This window comes from Ptychodera flava, chromosome 19 (assembly GCF_041260155.1).
Source record: "Ptychodera flava strain L36383 chromosome 19, AS_Pfla_20210202, whole genome shotgun sequence".
In the NCBI taxonomy this organism is placed as follows: Eukaryota; Metazoa; Hemichordata; class Enteropneusta; family Ptychoderidae; genus Ptychodera; species Ptychodera flava.
In genome coordinates this window covers 27,711,039-27,728,963 of record NC_091946.1, presented here as the reverse complement: position 1 = coordinate 27,728,963, position 17,925 = coordinate 27,711,039, and the positions used below count along the sequence as shown (strand labels likewise).

The window sequence follows — 17,925 nt, the reverse complement described above, 5'->3', positions numbered from 1 at the left end:
AGCTTGTGGCCACTGCGCTAATACGCGCAAGTGAAAGTGAATGAAACCAACGCTATTTTGTTTATTTTTCACTAAATAACGACCTGATTACCTAAGAAAGTCTGGGTAAATTTCCCCTTTAAATATAAGTGATGAGGGACTAGATGGTAGAGAAGTATTCAACATGACTTCTGACGTAGGAGACATAAATTGTTTTTAAAAACTTAATACTATTAAAATATTTACAAGAACGCTTGATAAATCCAAGCATTTTAAAAGCCTTTGAAAAAACATGGTTAATGTGCATACTCCAGTTAAGTTTACTTGTTAAAAATACACCAAGATCTTTTACAAAGTTGGTGCGAGTCAAGATAGTTTGCTTAGCACATCTGTAAGGAAATATTTTGACGTTTTTTTTCTTTTGCGCACCTATTAGCAATAAAAACGTGACTGACATCAAACCTAACCTAAACATCCAATCATAACACATGGGAGTGTATTTGGCAAACTGTTAACATTTGCCCCTATAAAACAAGCTATATCTCTACATTTATACATGTACTTTGCCTGCAGTAGCAGGTAAAATGTGTGTTTACAAACATTTGATGTTTGGGTTTAATTGGTAACGTAATTAGTAACGTTGGTTCACTATACATGTTAGTCTATAAGAAAAAACTACTTATTAATTTTTCAATACTAAACTAGCAATATCTTTACAGTTATAGACGTTTGATACTTGTCATAATGTATTTGATTGAAATAGGATGGTTACAACTCGTAGGTGTACACAAAATATTTTGGAATTTCACTCAAAACGTTCACACACTATACATGGGAGTCTTTGATAAAACTGAATTTTTTTCTTGAAAAACTTGCTATACTTGTGCATATATAGACGTTGGATATTGTATTTGATTATACTAGGGTGTTACAAGTGGATGTGAATGCAAGAAATTTTATTTTGGAATTTCACCGAAATGAAGCTTCAGTATACATGGTAGTCCATGAAGAAACTATGAATAATCTGTTTCCAACACAAAACAAGGTAAATCTGTGTATTTATGTACTCTTGATTATTGATATAAATGTACTTGGCTACACTAAGGTGGTGACAAGGTGATGTTTTAGCAAAAAATTTGATTTTGGAATTTCACCAAAATGTTCATTCACTACACATGGTAGTCTATGAGAAAACTACGAATATTTTTTACAATACTAAACTAACTACATCTGTGATTTTATAGGTGTTTGAAATTGGATAAAATGTACTTGATCCAAATTTGGTGTTTGAAAGTTCAGATGCGATAACAATTATGATACTGGAAATTCACGTAAATGTACTATTTCACTTTTCAGTCTACAGGTAACTGTTAAGTATTTTCCCTAACAAAACTTGCTGTATCTCTAACATGTAAGTAATAAGAATTGTTCATTGCCCTCAGTGATTTACAAGAAGATAAGAATCAGACTTGCCAAGACAAGATGTTTATGTTACAGATAATTATACTTTTATTCAGATTTACAAATTACTTCAGAGAATGAAAACATGCAGCGAATCATTTCTGTTTCCTAGACTATTTTGAACACTAAAACTGCTTTTTGACGGGGCAAATACTTATTAAAATAAAGTGACTCTCCATCTGTGCTGTTTAAAAAATATATGAACCCCCCCTTTGCAGTTATCAACTTTAAGATGACCCCTCCCCTTTGGATTTTGCCGGCCCATCTGCGGCCATAATAACTGAACGCTTCCTAAAGGATTGGTCTGTATCAACACGATGCTATAATCTATTTACTATCGTTATTAGTTTTCGTCGAAACTCCTTTTATGTGTTATGCTACAGCGTCAAACGCTTTAATCGTTTATGACCTCAATAACCCCGCCCTTCTGAGTAGCAGAAAGGTCAGACCTTAGTTTAAACAGTGGTGCATATACTAGATAAGATAACCTAGGGGTCGTTCAATCCCCACTACTTTACAAAAACGGGGAAGCTGTCTCTGATGATAAAAAGTGAAACTTTCCTCACGACTTCTCCGCCTACTGATACGAAAAAGAGAAGGCCATCCGCTCGTACCATTTGAAAGATATTATTTTGCAACCAGCTGTGGATTTAAGTTTGCAAATAATAATAAAATTTACTGATAGCAAATACAGAGCAGTGGTACATGGCTATACGTGTTCCAATTCTAGGGGTAACAGAATGTGTAATTGAACTAATGATGCATGATTCTAAGCATGGCCGTCTTAAACATAAGTTTGTAAATAGTCGTCCTTGGCATTCGGTGTTCTACTCAAAGCCAGGTGTTCAGTTGTTCAGCAAGCACAAAAATCGTTTTTATGTCTTATGAGAAGATCCCAAACACTTACTTTACCTCTGTTTGAATAAGAGCCACAGAGAAAAATCACTGACCGTTATCAGTGAGACTATGGCATAAGGGTAACTAGTGTATTCTTTCTCTTTTGCTTAATTCTCCGAATCAGATCTGTTTACGATCACCTTTTAGTGGATGAAAATGATTTATTGTGAAAGAACTCGATAACCTATTTAGTTGTTGACGTGCCGTCTTATGTGTTTACAATAATGCTCCCTAAGTTACCTCGCAATACTTTGAACTAGAGATTAAACAGTCTTCGGCGGCAGATATTCAACGCATTAGAGAATGTTTTCAACAAAAAAGTGTGTGTTGAATGAAAATATTACAATTTTTTTCTAATGTGCATTTCCAACTATGAATAACAAGAAGAAAAAACCTAAGAAATGAAATTCCGCGTGACGGAATTTCAAAAATATTTACCAGTTAGGTATCACAGGCTGTTTAATAATTTACAACGAATTCGGCTCGGCCTTGTCAGACCATCTAAGAACGATAACGGCCTCAGCTCCGTATTGTCGTCCGAGGAGATAATTGCTCAAAAGGCGTTGTCTAACAAAACCACGAAAGAGAACTAAAGAAGTTTAATCACACTTGGATTCACAGGTACTGTACCCATTCCTTACTTAGTCCTGTGTAGAAAGTTTCACATGGGATTATGAGTACACTACAATCCTGAAAAAATAGTTTTTAAAATTTCTTTACATTTCAGCGAAACACATTTTAAACCGTTGTCTTTGTCAATGAATATTAACTAGCGCAAATGGGTAATTGTACAAAAAGTTGAATGGGAAGGTAATTTACTGAAATGTAACAATTCAAATTGATCGTTATTCTTTTTGTCACATTTATGGGGAGAAAATTACGTTCCCTAAATTGAAACAAAAGCAGACAAACTGAAAGTGCAGTATTCTGTAAAGGTTAGAAACTAGCCCCGCCCCCTCGAGATGATGTCGAGTGAAGAATTACAATTGTTTTATGTTCGAATACTAGCCCTAAGTTAGCATTCAATGTCGATGTGCTTTCAAACCTAAATATACTCTGTAGTTCAATGATTTGTTACTACCCGATAACAATAATAAAAACGTTACCCTTAGAAAGCATCTCGTAAGCACGTAGCCCATTCTGGACGATGCTTATGGAACTTCACTCAATGTAACATGAAGCGAGCAACGCCAGAAACCCTCTGCACCAGTCGGGTAAAGCTCGGGCAAACGGTAATGCATTGTAGAGTAGAAGTGTACAAAGTCAATCGTTGCCCCGGATAGCAGTTTACTCGCATCTTTTCCAACCCGCCCAGAACCAACTCGCCCGATACCAATTGCAACTCCCCCGAAACCAATTGTTGGGCGAGGCAACAATAGATGCTTTTCTTCAAACATAGATAGACCTGCCCCACGCACTAAAAGGAAAGGCTTGCGATTTCTTTTACGAAACGATGAAAAAATGGCTGAAGAAATAAACTGGGCATTCAAGCGATGACTTATTTTTAAAGTTTAATAGAAATGCTCAAATCATAGACAGTCTCGATACTCCAGTCAATGAATCGATATTTACCTGTGTAGACTAAATCGACAGTGGTACATAAAATTCATACCACAAGGTACGTGGAACCTTTAAGTTTAACACCAGATATACTATTTTCTACATGTATATCTAAAACAAAAGGCGACTTGTATCAAGACAGTTGGTTTCGGGCAAGTTGGAATCGGGCGAGTTGGTTCTAGGTGGGTTGGAAAATTCCGTCACCCTGTATGCATAGTTGCAAGGTGACAGTGCATGCAGCTGCTCTCTGTAACGTAACCTGTCCTCGGAGAGGCGATGTGGTCTTGTTTTGTTTTTGTTTTTGCGTTAAAACTTGTTTTTGGTTTCATCGAATTAGCATTCATGTTCAATGTGAGCTGTCGACATAATATTATTATTTAAGCCGTGAGTAAAACCCTACCCCAAGACAGCCCTGTGACAGCTTAGTTGTTCTGACTGGTTTGATCTGGTTCTGAGTGGTTAAAAAATTTGCAACTCTATGAGGGTTACGCTAAGCCACATAACAAGCAACTCCATAAGGCCCCTTAAGTGCACCGTTGCTGCACAACTCAAACATCTTGCAGTTATATTTTATTAAAAATATTTCTATCTTCCTTGAAATTAACCCTTTTCCTGTGTCATGCACCCATTCCAGCTTTCCCCAAGCTGGCCCGGTTGGGATTATAAAACGCCGACTAATACCACTGTTCTTGATGTTTATCTACAAAGGTTAGATCAGTCCAATGTTTTTGACACCTTTCACGAAACGCGTACGTACGTGGTTCGATAAAATGGCTGTTTCTCACCATTTATAATGATCCCCTAGGCAAGGTTACCTGTTCAGGTGTTAATATTAGACATTCTGTTGCACCTGGCACCACACGCAGTCACTTGTTAGGTGCAGTTCAGTGGAAGTTCGTTTATCACGTAACCGTGGATCGTTCCCTTTCATTCTCAAAAGTCTTAACTGATACTTCATCTGTTTCTAAATGCTCATTTCGTGTAATTTTCGGCCGAGTTTGAAGGATACATCACCAAAACATAAGCATAAACAACATTCAAGTCACCCCGCATGGATAGACGGCACCAAAGGCAATAAAGTAGTAGTGGCCAACGTTCAGTAATAAACCACCATTGAGCAGCAATGATTCTGGATTGCTGAAGACCACAGTATTTTGACATTTGTTGTGATTTGGTTCGCTTCAGGTTGTATGCTGTATTCCTATTAACTATGATTGAAATTGATACCAGCCAGACTAGTGATATACATTCCGATTAATCTCCTGATTTTCATAGTGCTGTTATTGTTTCTATTTGCATTTTTGATTATCGAGATTTATGCAGGTATATGAGTAATTATTTGAAGTGTTCGACTTTAGTACACTTGTACTGTAAGAAGAAAGAATGATACCACGATTATTGTTGTATAGAACATTAATCATTGATTGGATTTTACTCTGTTTGTATCATTTGTTCAAATAACACATTTGGAACTATTTTGTGATTATAAGATGAACAGTAAAAGTCACAGAATGTGCTCTCTAAGAGAGGGTTTACTCAAAGCATTTAGTAATTATCATATTTTTCTAGTGAAAACATCAAAACTGTAATTATTGAATTAAATGTTAAAGTAGTATTAAAAAAATGTAGTATTTAAAGCCATCTGCTTTTCAAAATTGTAAATTTATCCTTTTTGACAATTTTTTTAAGGATAATTCATCTCATTGATACACATTCTTGAAAACGTCAAGATTAGAGGTCAAAACTTGATGATTGCTGTATTGTTTAGAGAACCTGGATGCATATGAAGGTTTAGGGATCATATCTGATTGGTTCTTTACTATTTCAAAGTGTCTCTCTAGGCCAGTCCTTATATGTTATGGGGTCATATCTAAGTGGTCCCTTAAAAACATTAAAGGACACATCAGGGTGGTACCCGAAAGTTTCAAGGACTCATCTGGGTGGTCCCTGAAAGTTTCAAGGTCACATTAGGATAGTCCTTGAAAAATTCAGGGGCACCTCAGGTTGGTCCCTGAAAGTTTCAAGGACTTATCCGGGTGGTCCCTGAAAGTTTCAAGGACTCATCCGGGTGGTCCCTGGAAGTTTCAAGGTCACATCATAGTGGTCTCTAAAAGATCCAGGGACACATCAGGGTGGTGTCTGAATGTTTCAAGGACTCGTCTTGCAATGCCGGTTTTTGAAAGATTCAAGGTCACATTAGAATAGTCCTTGAAAGATTCGGGGACACCACAAGTTGGTCTCTGAAAGTTTCAAGGACTCATAGTCTTAGTCATGTTCACGCTACAATCACAGTTGCTGACATCATTGTCGAGATCGGGAACAGCACTGTCAGTGTCACTCCACAAAGGACCGTGGTAACAGACATCAAATTCGTCGGAGATATCCAGTATTCCGTTGCTTTCCATGTAGTCCTGTCATTAAATAATTGGGGTAATGGACGTCCTACATTCAGAATCGGCAACCTTTCCTGACGAAGGAATTAGTGCAGTAGTCAAAATTCATTCGAACATCACGCTGTTTACACACTCAATTTGAAACAATGCAGAGCCTCACAAAAATGTGACCCGTGACCTTTACTATGTTAATTAGCAAGGGCCATATTAGTTGGTGTACGATTCAGTGTCTCGCTTAATGAGAAAAGAATCATTGACTACATATCCAAATTAATCATGAAGACTGTAACATACAACCACATCATTTTAAATGGTGAGAACACTTCACAGCATAAAAGAGCAACATGTACCTTACCCGGGACCTTACACAATCGCACAAACCTAGATGCCCCTGTAGGTTAAAATGGAATGTGCCATCATGAACTGATTGTTTGCGAATAATTAATTGTTTACTGTTCAGACCAGCGTCACGTCAGCTAGCGACAGCAAACTTCAACCAGCCAGTAAATTACCATAAATCGTCAAGGACTGCTCGTCTAAGGCAACTGAAGGTTCAGCCACTGCCAGTTTATCACATTTATGCCGGGAAGAACATGCCTTGTAGATCTCGGCGCGTGATAAATATGCAAGGACGTGTTTTGGAGCCGGCCGACCAGTCACACATGGGAGCGATGAGGACGCTGTTTTTTAAAGCCATTACATAATCTTAACTTCGACCGTCATGAATATTGACTCTGTATGTGTAGGAAGTTGGACCAAATCTTTTCAGAATTCGTCTGCCTGTCAGCTTTACCAAATAATGCTTGTGATGCACAAGCTGACGAGCGAAGGTCACATCAGGATATAGTCCTTGAAAAGTTCAGGGTCTCATCTGGGTGGTCCCTGAAAGTTTCAAGGACACATCCGGGTGGTCCCTGAAAGTTTCGAGGTCACACCAGGATAGTCCTTGAACGATTCAGGGTCACATCTGGGTGGTCCCTGAAAGTTTAAAGGACTCATCTGGGTGGTCCCTGAAAGTTTTAAGGACTCATCTGGGTGGTCCCGAAAGTTTCAATGTCACATCAGCATAGTCCTTGAAAGATTCAGGGTCACATCTGGGTGGTCCCTAAAAATTTCAAGGACTCATCTGGGTGGTCCCTGAAATTTCAAGGTGATGTCAGTGTGGTCTCTAAAAGATTTAGGATCTCCTCTGAGTGGTCCCTGAAAGCTGCAAAGACATCTCTGCACAGTCCCTAAAATTTCCAGACAAAACTGTTGGTTTTTGCTGTTAATACTTTAAGGTTTCAACAGACAGATGATATTGATTACATTTCTTTGCATCTACAAAAAGAGTTCATTTTAATAGAAGGGCTGAAATAGTTCAGTGATTTTTTAAAATTTTCCAGCATTTATTAGCACACGCACAAGAAAAGTGTAGTTTTATCAAATTTACCAGGTCTCATTTCCTTGTATATGAAATAAATAAATGTACAAGTCATTTTCTTAACATCCATCAAATCATTTGAAAGAGAGATCACCAAAAAGCATACACTACAGCAGAAATGTTTTGGGTAGAGGTAGAAGGCCATTTTACCATCGAAAATTTAAAATTTTATCATGCATCGTTCGGTGAGGAAAAGCAAATGCCTACAAATCAACCTTGGAAAGTGAATTTGTATTTTGACTTAAACCTTAACAAAATTTACAATCAGTTACATTTAATGGGCTTTCCTTTCCTGAGAGTGTGAAAAGCTAGACAAAAATGTAAAATTTGTCAGAGATGTATTTGATGATTGTGCAATTATCAATAATTTATAAAATTTGCCCTCGTCTTCACACAAAAACACTCTTGATTGATGATTTTTAAATAGATTACAACAAAATGCTTAAGATTTTATAATCACAAAATAGTTCCAATTGTGTAAAATAATGCCTCGTTTTGGTTGGTCCATTACGAATACAAAAACTCACATGAACGAACTTCTAATTTTACCCAGCTAGAGTTTGCTTGAACAGAGCTAGTTGGCGAACTGCATGGGATAAATCAATGGTAACACCTTTGCGTCCAAAGTGGGGCTGGATAGGAAAGTATTCTCGAATGAATGTTCTGTTTTCGTCAAGTTTGTGATCACCGAGATCTGTGTTTCGATTCAGCCAATCGAGGTTTGGCTCTTCAGGTTAAATCAAACGGAGATAGATTAGCTAGGTTGGATGGATATTATATATGTATTGATCGATAAAAGAGGTACTAACACTGTCTATTTTATCTTATTAAACATAGGGCTAATGTCCCTAAAGCTACTATAGACACGGATACAAAATTAAGTATTTCCTGACTGTATGAAATTATCTCACGAAGGTCATCCTAGGTACCTGTTAACCAAATATTAAAGCTGTCTGACCAGCAGTTTGAAAAAAAAGCGACCCAACAGATGACAAAGCTCCGCTGTATTATGTAGAGAATAGCTTTTTGTGACACATGTATTGATGAAGAAGGTTGATATCTTTGATGGCTCATTTCAGGATAGCCTGACCAAACATGGCAAAATTAGTTGCAACATACAAAATTGATGATTTCATCATAATTTCAATATATTACATTAAGATAAAGCCTAGAAACCTGTATACCAAATATCAAGCTATCACAATTAGTAACTTTTGAGAAACAAATATTTTGACCAAAAACGGCAAAATTGAACCATAAATACAAAAATAGAAGATTTCATCAAATTTCACTGGATATCACACTAAGAGAATCCCTAGGACCCTGTATACCAAATATCAAAGGCATCACACAAGTAGTTTCTGAGAAACACATTTTTCGACCAAAAATGGCACAAATTGCACCGAAAATACAAAATTGCAGATTTCATCATATATTCAATATATCATATTCAGTTTATCTGTAGAAACCTGTATACCAAATATCAAAGCTGTCAGACGAGCGGTTTTGATGAAATAAATTTTTGACCGAAAATGACAAAAAATTCCTTTAAAACTACAGATTTGCATATTTCATCACAATTTGACCAAATCAAAGTTGGGTTATTCCTAGGGACCTGTATAGCAAATATCAAAGCTGTCTGACCAGAGGTTATGAAGAAGAAGATTCTCACCAAAAACGCCCTTTTTGGTATTAATTTGCATTTTTTCAAACAATATCAAAAAATAAAAAAATATGCAAGGACGTGTTTTGGAGCCGGCCGACCAGTCACACATGGGAGCGATGAGGACGCTGTGTTTTTAAAGCCATTACATAATCTTAACTTCGACCGTCATGAATATTGACTCTGTATGTGTAGGAAGTTGGACCAAATCTTTTCAGAATTCGTCTGCCTGTCAGCTTTACCAAATAATGCTTGTGAATGCACAAGCTGACGAGCGAAGGTCACATCAGGATATAGTCCTTGAAAAGTTCAGGGTCTCATCTGGGTGGTCCCTGAAAGTTTTCAAGGACACATCCGGGTGGTCCCTGAAAGTTTCGAGGTCACACCAGGATAGTCCTTGAACGATTCAGGGTCACATCTGGGTGGTCCCTGAAAGTTTAAAGGACTCATCTGGGTGGTCCCTGAAAGTTTTAAGGACTCATCTGGGTGGTCCCCGAAAGTTTCAATGTCACATCAGTAGAATAAAAAAATAGTTTCTAATAATCTATTTTGCATCTACACTACAAATATCAAATCAGTAAGTACTGCGGTTCTTAAGATATTTGAGTGGACGGACGCCTCACAAACGGACATACATACATACATACATACATACATACATACATACATACATACATACATACATACATACATACATACATACATACAACGAACGAAATTATGACAGCGATGAGGAAATGGGAAAAGAATCTTTATCACAACATAAACGTTAGTGTGTATGTGAAATTTCATATCAAGGGCTCTTTATAGAGCTTTGAGTGAGACGATAAATACAGCACCACATGTGCCAGTATTTACTGATCTGAAATAAAAGGTAAGGGTAGTATTACATATCTACCATAGTTTACTTGCATCGAAGCGCGCGCGTACTACCAGTATTTGCACTGCAGTGCAATACCAAAAACATTATGCCATTTCTTTATGATAATGAGTGTTTACCAATTTACCAATTTTAACCTAGAACTGTTTTTGTTTGTAAACACAATCATTGTCGTCTACAAGATTTCATTTCACTTTAATTCGGTGCTAGTTATCGTAAAATGGATGACATTAGCGATAAAAATTACGACAGAGAAAATGCATGTCCTTATCTCAGTGTGAGGATGATTTTTACTATCCGGAAGAGCACTTGTTTGTCAGCGAAGCCAAAAACATGGACGACTGGCGCGCAGTCCGTTTATGCATCATTTGATTCACGGTGGCGCAGTGGCCATGCATGGTCACGGCGGCCACCATGTATCGAACCACACGTAACTGTGGGCGTAGCGGAGCGAATGAAACAGTTAATATCGTCAGCTAAGAGACGTTTATGCTGGTAGTTTTCTCATCGAACATTCCCTGTTATCAATCTATAAGAAATTTAGATTTTTAATTTTGCGTGCAGTTTACTCTGCGTTTGTGTGTCCTACACACTATCGATAACCAGTGAGTGCTTGTGTGCCGTGGCGAAGACAGAAAATTTAATTTGATCGTTCGACAAGTTGCGTTTGCTGTATCTCACTCTTAAAATTCCCGTAAAAATATTTAAATTGTTATTTGTATCGATTATTTAGAAGAATTTCACACTCAAAATGTGCAAAGTTCTCTTCGTTTGACTATCTATGGCTTATGTAAAGTTGCGACGTATGTGTGAGCGATCGCGAGCAGAATTCAAGCTCTCCGTCGCGACGTTCCTCTGAGGTCATCCTTGATAAACAAGTAAACAATAGTTTAGCCAATCAAAATAGAGGGTGTGGCGGCGTTGACCAATGAAAAGTGAAAGCTGATTCGATGCCTCATTACAGTGATGTCAATGTTATATAACTCCGCAGGGTCTCGCTAAAGCTTATGAAGTCACGTTGAAGGATTTGACACAAGTAGTACGCACGACTAATCGTCAATTCTCGCTCTGAACGATGCAAATAAAAGTATAACATAAGCAATAATAACAGAACCCCATGACCTGTGTGTCTTGGTGTCGAGAATGTTCTCTTTGTTGTATCGACGACCTTTGTAGATAGTTGTATGTGCTATCCATTTTGAGGTCATTTTGAATGGATGTTGTATGGTTATCAAAGATCATCAAACAATTACATAATAAGGCAGCCACCAAAAAATACATGATAGCTCCGCTCGAAATGATCTAAAAAAACAACACATTTGAATTCAACGATGAATTCTACCGGCAAATATGGGGGATGCTCTATGGGGTCTCTCTCTTCTCCGGAAATAGCAGATATTACATTTCACGAGACAGAAATGAGAATTATACAGAAACACAAACAACAAACACCGACCTAGCTGAGGTTCAGGGACGATGTTTTTCTGACTTTCATCGGAACACAACACAAAATCAATGAATTCATATCAAACATCAACAAAATGCATCCTACTTTCAAATTTTCGTTTGAAAGCTCCTCTCGAGAAATCACATATTGAGACCTGACTATCTACAAAGGTCGTCGATAAAACAAAGAGAACATTCTCGACACCAAGACACACACAAAACCAACTGATACATATCATCCAGTTCTTACAAAGACACTAATGCTTTTCAGCAGTAACATTCAAAGGTCTGATCAAAGGTGAAACATTACGATAAATCAGAACATGCAACAACGAAACCGATTTTACACAGAAAGCCACACAATTTAGTGATAAATTTCAAGACCGACAATATAAAAATGAAATAGAACGCAATATTAGAGAAACAGATCATAAAAGCAGAAAAAGACAGTATGAACAAGTAAAAGAAAGAAATATAAATTATACTATAATCCAAACGGGATTCGAACCCCCACACAATCATGGCAACATCGCCTAGCTGCTAGGCCTAACACAAAACCAGTCGGCCACTGCTTCCAACCCAAAAAGAGTTGGTCACAGTAACCAACTTAGATGTTTGCAATTCTGTGCGCGACCGAGCAACACGGTGTGCATGGAGCAGACGACACACAGACACAGTACACACACTTACACATATAGTAATCGGAAAAGCACGAAGCTTTTTACTGAGCTATCAGACAAGAACGCCACCAACAATACAGTAGTCTTCATAACAACATATAGCTCGTACATCGATCTAGTGGAATCTGCTAGAGTCCAGTCGAAGCATCTAATTTCGAGAAAACTTTGGACCTGCTAGTTTTTGGCCATGTCTTCTAAAGTTGGAAGCACATGTCTTTCTCTCTTCACTTCTTCATTAAGTTTCCTCGGATCCATACATATTGAATCTTTTCCAGTCGACTTTTGAACCACTTACATCGGCGTACACCACTCTGTAGGTTCGTGACCTATTCAATGATTCAGCCCTCTCTCATTCTCTGTAATTCTTCCTTTACTTTTAGAAGGGCTGGAAATGGAATTCGGCTTGTTGTGTTATGTTGAAACTGTATGGCTTTGCTCCATCTTTCAGCTTTAGTTTTACCGGCTTGCAATTGAATATGCCTATGTCTCCAAACTCGCTTTGGTTTGTTTGTTTTGGACTATCAGGCTTGACGACTTCCTCAGCTCTGATTACTAGGCCCATCTCATAAGAGACTTCTCGTTCGAGTAGATTATGAACATTGTCTCCATCAATTATGTAGACCTTGATATTTTGTCCCTTTGTGCTTTATGTCGGTAATGGACCATCCTCAGAGTTCAGCTTACCTCCTAGGCTGAGAAGATAAGTATCTGTGGGATTTTGAAATAGCGCACTTTAGAATGCGTGTGTGTGCTCTCTCAAATATTACGGCGATGTCGGCTCAATTATTAACTTCGAAGTTAATTACTTTTCCATTAATCTTGAAATTTACCTGCCAGTCACCCTGTCTTTTCCTATGGGGGATTGTTTTACTGACCCTTCTTTCAGCAGTAGTGACATCTTTGACTTTTTTACTTCTGCAGACAGCTGCAAAGTGTCCCGTTTTGTTGCATTTATCAAACTGCATTTATTGTTCGCCCAGTTAAAGCGATGAAATTCGTTTCTTTGCTTTGATAAAGTGTGTATGTGCGATGTATGATAGTGAGCATGAGTGCCAGAGTGCTTCGCGAACTCTATAACGTGTTGAGTGGTCTCAGTCAGAAAATGTAACAACGTAGCCGGCTATTGAACCACTCTTTTTTGGGAGTGGAGATTTAGCCGAGCGGTTCTGTCTGTGGCCTCTCAGCTAGGCGACTGATGCCGTATGTTGTGGGTTCGAATCCGATTGAAAACTATCCGTATTTTCTACCCTGGGTTGGTAACACTGCTGGTGGACAGAATTGTCCCCGAGGTTATCGTTCGCCCAGTTAAAGCGATGAAATTCGTTCTTCTTCTTCGCTTCGATTAAGTGTGTATGTGCAATGTATGATACTGAGCATGCGTGCGTGAGTGCTTCGCGAACTCTACAACGTGTTGAGCGGTCTCAGTCAGAAAAATGTAACAACTTAGCCGGCTATTGAACCACTCTTTTTTGGGAGTGGAGATTTAGCCGAGCGGTTCTGTCTGTGGCCTCTCAGCTAGGCGACTTCCCTTAACAAACCTGCAGACCTGCCAGATGGCTGTTGCAGATCTTCGCAGCTCGGCTGTAGCAGATCACTTGCAGATATCTGCAAATGGTCTGATTTTGTGCATATATAATTAGCTTTGAGCTGCAAATTGCAGCTCATGGGGCATGGTATGCAGATCAATGACATACACATGACAGCTCAAATGCAGCCCGTGACTTTTGACCTGCAGACATGCCACAGCTCATTGCAGACAACTTTCAGCCCATGACTTTTGACCTGCAGACATACAGCAGCTCATATTAGACCACTTGAAGACATATAACAGCTCAAAATGGACATTGCTCATTCACCATTATCATACTGCATGTAATGGGTCATATTTTATTTGTACACACAAAAATATATTTATTTCTACCTCATGTCATGCTCACTTCAATGGCTCACAACAATACAACACAAGCAGCTGGAGATCCTTGTCACCCTGTTTGATAAATGTGACACACCTCATCAAATTTACCATACCAGTGAACTAGCTCACATGTGAGTAAAAAAAGATAACACCTGATGTAGGATGAAGAAACACTCATTTATTACTAAAGGTTACAGGAAAAATTGCATTGAATACAACAAAGGAAAAAAGTCTAAAACCTTTATGAAGCTAGCATAATGTTATATCAAAACTAGTACAAACTAGTCCAAGTTTACTGTCATGAACAACTGATGTTGGAGATATTGTGAGATGTTTACCTGAGCATTGTTTGATGAATCAAACTTCTCCTAAGAAATTGTGAAGAGTTAATCTCAGCATTGTAAAATAGATCAAAGTTCTTGTAGTTTATTCAAATATTTCCAGTACTTATCAATTCCAACAAAAGTTATTCTGATGTATAGAATAAATATAGGAAGCTTTGAACAAATACCGGTAGTAGTAATGAAATTGAGATCCTCTATATGGAAAGGACATCAAACTATAAATCAAGCAATACACATTGGTTTTGGCATTTAATGAGAAAGAAGAATCGCGAGGGTGTAATTTAAATAGATACAATTCACCCAGATGGACCATGGGAAAGAAAAGTGTTACTTTATGTAAAATCACTTCGCAGCAAACATGTTTACAAATCCTGTTTACTCACTCAAACCAAGGGATTTCCATGCTGAAACGACACAATGCTACATGTAGGGGCTACGCTCTAAATTTAATCGCTCGCATTTTTGATACTTTTATAGTGTAAAACTGTGAAGTTTTCCTTCAACGTGAAGCCTTAATACCAGTCACAGATGAACTCTGAAATGATAGATGAATGAGAAACACAAGTTACTGAAATGTGAAAATATATGATTTACAGTGCTTAAGTGCAGACAAAAGGTTCACGCAGCTTTTAAAATCCAGTGAGAATTTATATTAGCGAACTTATCAATAAGCCAGTTAAGGCCTGTCGATGAAAAAGAAAGTGAAGCAAGGCTGCAGGCTGGCAAAGACTGAACCATTACCGGTACACAGTGTTTCATCTAGGATACTACACCAGGGTGGGGGGATTGGTCCCCTTCCACTGGAATTTTCGAGGGGATTTTAAAATTTTGGGGAACTTAACTTGTAACTTGTACGGGTTTATTTGCCCCGAAAAATAAGTTTGTCTGTTCACTGAATTCAAAAACAGGACCCATTGTGTGGGCCATTGACACCACAGTTTGCTTGTGACTTTCATTGCATGCCGTCTGCACCGAACATGTTTCTGTGACAATAAAGTCCGATTTTTCGTGTCGATTTTGCTATCAGAATTATTTTCAGAGTGTTATGGACATCCATACAATCATAAAAACTTCAGTTTGTCTCCTTTTCTCATCGTACAGAGATAATGTGACACAGAAACCGTATCGGGCTAGGGCAATGAACTTTGTGAACGTACACGTAACTCTCAACTGGCAGGCTTTCATATGCAAAATCAGCGTACGGAAAATTTACGCGTGGTATATTGTTTCAACAGCATTTTCATTAAGCAGATCAAAGGCCTAGATGAAACACTGATTACATGGCGATCGAAAATCGGCAATTTTATTGATGACAATTGTGTTGGATTGAGACTGTGTATATTATTTCAGCACCCTGTCTTCTTGAACCGTACAATCGCAAATCGGCAGTTTTACTGATGCCTGGCTTGAACTTTGAAGCAACTAGATATCCTCGATATACCAAATGTAATCTTCAGAAAAGTCTGTACAAATAAAAATGCATATGAAGGAGATATGTCAAAGTAACTTACCTATAGTATCATTAGGATCGGTATGTGGTTTGCAATGCCGTTTGCAATTGCAGGCAATATTCCATGCTTTGACCTCATTTCTCCTGACGGCGAGACCTATTGATACGTTGAATATGTCGTCAAGTATACTCGTTCAATTTGCTACCATTTTATCAAAGTTTGGAAACCGTTTTCGGCGAAATTTCATCCAAAGTTTAGCAAAGAAACATGACAGAGTAACCCTGAAGCTAATTCAATACGTGTAGATTAACGGTCGATGTGTCTTGCCGCTAACACTTTGACCTGCGTGACCTGGGTCATTTAGCGAATCTGACCAATCGCGGACAACTGTTCACATGATAAATGACGTCATCATGCGTGATGCAGCCTAACCAACAACAACATGCAACGTACACGTTTTTCTCAAGGGTCTATGATTTGATGTTCGGACCTGTGGGGAGTAGCAAAAGTAGCGGTGCTCGGATCTACAAATATCAAAGGTAAAACGGAGCACAGCTTAACATCGAATGAACAATGATTCTGAGGAAGACACGTTGATAATTATAAGGAAACTTCTCATTGATGCACAGGGCTTTCCCGGCGTTTTTATATGTGTGCCCATAGGATTATACGCTGATAGACTAAATGTACACGTACACGCGTACTCGATCAATTTTCTCAGCCGAGCTCGCAAAACGGACGCACGCAAATTTTAATTTGAAAATGGACTGAACTCATTAAATACCTGACCGTCCTTATAACTTCACTCTACTAGAAACGAAAACTCAACTACGGTGGTGCCTACCCTTATATATACCTTGACTGGCTCATGTTTTGCTGCCAGTGAACTGTTTTGAGCTGCCATAGAGCTGTGACAATTGTAGTGTCAACAAAGTTTTAATTCAAACGATTTTGAGCTGCATAGCGGCTTTTGATCCATCAGCCAAGAGCTGCACAAGTCTGCATTTTGTCTTCCAGAGACACTCAAATCTGCAGCACACAAATGGCAGCTCCAAACACTCTGTGCAGATCTGCATTTGAGCTGCTTGCATTGAACTGCCACAGCTCTAAAACCGATTGCTGCAGCTAAATGAAGATCTGCACGTTTCCTATGGGTGATGCTGTATGTTGTGGGTTTGAATCCGATTGAAAACTAGCCGTATTTTCTACCCTGGGTTGGTAACACTGCTGGTGGACAGAATTGTCCCCGAGGTTATTGTTCGCCCAGTTAAAGCGATGAAATTCGTTTCTTCGCTTCGATAAAGTGTGTATGTGCGATGTATGATAGTGAGCATGCGTGCGTGAGTGCTTCGCGAACTCTACAACGTGTTGAGCGGTCTCAGTCAGAAAAATGTAACAACTTAGCCGGCTATTGAACCACTCTTTTTTGGGAGTGGAGATTTAGCCGAGTGGTTCTGTCTGTGGCCTCTCAGCTAGGCGACTGATGCCGTATGTTGTGGGTTCGAATCCGATTGAAAACTAGCCGTATTTTCTAACCTGGGTCGGTAACACTGCTGGTGGGCAGAATTGTCCCCAGGGTTATTGTTCGCCCAGTTAAAGCGATGAAATTCGTTTCTTCGCTTCGATAAAGTGTGTATGTGCGATGTATGATAGTGAGCATGCGTGCTTGAGTGCTTCACGAACTCTACAACGTGTTGAGCGGTCTCAGTCAGAAAAATGTAACAACTTAGCCGGCTATTGAACCACTCTTTTTTGGGAGTGGAGATTTAGCCGAGCGGTTCTGTCTGTGGCCTCTCAGCTAGGCGACTGATGCCGTATGTTGTGGGTTCGAAT

General features: G+C 38.7%; 1 protein-coding gene across 2 annotated transcripts in view; it reads left to right on the top strand.

The window, feature by feature from the left end:
• Positions 1–2,825: 2,825 nt before the first annotated feature.
• The window catches only part of LOC139119139 (ADP-ribosyl cyclase/cyclic ADP-ribose hydrolase-like), a 35,791-nt gene continuing 20,691 nt past the window's right edge, over positions 2,826–17,925 (top strand). The window contains exon 1 of one of the 2 annotated variants that reach the window (XM_070682793.1): positions 2,826–2,958. The gene's annotated coding sequence lies outside the window, so the exon portion shown is untranslated. The remainder of the gene's footprint in view (positions 2,959–17,925) is intronic. The other variant, XM_070682794.1, reaches the window with a different exon arrangement.